This window comes from Elephantulus edwardii, unplaced genomic scaffold (genome assembly GCF_000299155.1).
Source record: "Elephantulus edwardii isolate Elephantulus edwardi_28Jun2011 unplaced genomic scaffold, EleEdw1.0 scaffold00037, whole genome shotgun sequence".
Lineage (NCBI taxonomy): Eukaryota > Metazoa > Chordata > Mammalia > Macroscelidea > Macroscelididae > Elephantulus > Elephantulus edwardii.
In genome coordinates, this window is record NW_006399787.1 from 9327279 (window position 1) to 9329855 (window position 2577).

Consider the following 2577-nt stretch of genomic DNA (forward strand, 5'->3'; position numbering starts at 1 on the left):
CAAAAGGACAAATATTGTGTAGGGCCACTGTTGTAAAATGGGACTGACATCAGGGTTGAAGAAAACCAAAACAGGAGGGAAGGAATGATGTATATTGCACTGAAACAGATGAGTGAGGGAACTGTTTAAAAGGGACATATGAATGGGTATTATTGTCATTACAGAAGTCCAGAGTGAAGGCTGCATAATAGAGTGGACGTAAGGGGGAGCAACTATATAACAGTGAAAGAGTTTTCCTTTTTCTTTTCAAGGAGGAGAGTCAATTGGGGAGGAGGGGGTGGGTGAGGAGAAAAGTGCAATAATGAATGACTGTAAACCTTAAGTCTCTGTAAACTTTCATTAAAACTAATAAAAAAAAAGAAAAATGCTGAATGAGTTAGTCTCACTTTATTTTACGATTTCAGCTCTTTGCACGTTTCATTATAATACTTTGCTTTGTCTTCCCATGCTGCCCTTAGAAATCTTCTGTTCAGCTCCTTCACATTTTTATTTCTTTCCTCTGTTTTGGCTTCTTGGTGCTCTAGTTCAATATTGAGTCTCTTTTGACATCCATTTTGGTCTTTTCTTCTTCTTCTGTCTTTGTTATGACCTTTTCCATTCTTTATGCATGATATTCTTGATGTCCCTCAATAGGTCATCTGGTCTTTGCTCTTTAGTATTTAAGGCCTCAAACCTGCTCCTGAGATGGTCTTTAAATCCAAGAGGGATAGACTCAAGTTCAAACTTTGGTTCTTATGAATTTGCTTTCATTTTCCTTAGCTTCAGTTTAGGTAACCTAATAAATATTTGTGTAGGTGATGAAATAACCTTGTGAAGCCCCGTTCCTAGTTCTCCTCACACAAGAGTGAAACCTGAGAGACCTGAGCTCACCAGACTGCTTTGCTTTTCCAGATCTCAAAGGTTTTCCACCTTTGACAGCATGCAGGATTACTGCTTTTCTAGAATTCGTTTTCATCGAAAATGTTTGTATTTTCCTTCTCTGACACGTTTCTGCCTTATATTGGTTCCAGCTTTGACAGGTTTTACTGTGTCAAAGATTTCACAGATGAACTATCCTATAATGAGGAAATCTAACTATGCCCTAACTCTAAGCCACATTCAGATGCTATGTCACCAGATTCTCCCATATTAAGCTGTTACTTAGGAACTCAGACATTATTTAGAATTTCAGATCTGTTATTTATAGAGTTGCTATGAGTTGTACTTGACTAGATGACACCTAACAACAACAGGAGTTGGAAACTAATCACTGGTGATATAAACAACACGACAGAATTTCTCATGATCAAAACTTATCCATTATAAATACCTTTTTATACTAACACCAATGATAACTGTATACTTTGAACTTTCTGGATGGAATACATAGGAATAAATTTGATGACATTTGTGGAATGAGATGACAGAATAGACTATTAATTCTTCATAAAAAGATTAAAGCTGAAATGGCATTAAATGGAAACAGGACCACAAGAACTACAACACTCTGGGTCTAAACACCTGAATTTAGAGACCATTTGAAAAGGAAATTTGACACACTGAATACTGATGACCAAAGAAGCAGATGAGTTGGGAGATGATATCAAAGACATCACTCATGAAGAAACCAAAAGGTTATTAAAAAGACAGGAGAGAAAGAAAAGTGAGCAACTTATTATGATAAAAAGAATACTTCAAAGTGAAGATGCCACGTTATTTAGGTTTCAAAGGGATGACTAGAAATTTATCAATAGGAAATGCCAGGCAGAAAGAATTGTACATAAAAGAACAGAAAATAATAGGAGTCCAGCGTGGATGCCCAGTGGAGGGGGAGGAGATGTAACTAAAGCTGAGACGGCACACATCTGTCATATATTCATAAATAGAAATGTTACTAAGCAAAACTGCCATTTAAGCAAAGCACAGACGCTTTAATTGGAATCACTCATGAGCTCATAATGAAGCTGCAATGAAAAGGCTAAAAAAAGTTAAGGGCTGGCGAAGAAAAAAGTGAATGCAGCTTTTAGGTGGCCAAGTAGGGAACCGGCAGCCACCACCACCAAGCCCGTCAGCGCAGGGACTCTCTAAATGTTAACCCTACGCTCAGACCATTCTAGATGCCTGATCTTGGTTCGACTTCACAAACTTCTGCTGAAGTAGGCATTATTATTATGATTCTAATGTTCACACGGGTAAAGAGAGGCTTGGAGAGTTCCGCAAGTTGACAGAGAGCAAAGGAAAAAGATATTTTTTTTTTAAAATAAAGTATGTGCTCCAGGGTATCTCATCCTATGCAATTTACAGCCTCTGAAAACTCAGTTGAAGGCCAGCTATTAGTTGGTTCCAACTACACAGCAATGAACAACACATTATGTGATTCCAAAGTTGCAATGAATGGAAAACTAGAACCTAAAACTGTCTTTAAAAATCTAGAAATATGCTGAGCCGCGATGGCCAGGCCTGTTGGCCGCATCCGACGCCGTTCCCTGGGGCGCTTTGCGCTCACCCTGCCTGTGAAGGACTTGAGCAATTTACATCTTTTTTTTTGTTTTTTTTTTCGATTTATTTTTCCTTTTTCCATTCTTTTTTTTTTTTTTT

General features: G+C 37.8%; 1 protein-coding gene and 1 pseudogene across 1 annotated transcript in view; one reads left to right on the plus strand and one right to left on the minus strand.

Moving 5' to 3' along the window:
• Window positions 1-2577, minus strand: part of TTLL5 (tubulin tyrosine ligase-like family, member 5) — a 344374-nt gene that overhangs the window by 102738 nt on the left and 239059 nt on the right. The gene's annotated exons all lie outside the window — the stretch shown is intronic.
• The window catches only part of LOC102855174, a 14710-nt pseudogene continuing 14562 nt past the window's right edge, over window positions 2430-2577 (plus strand).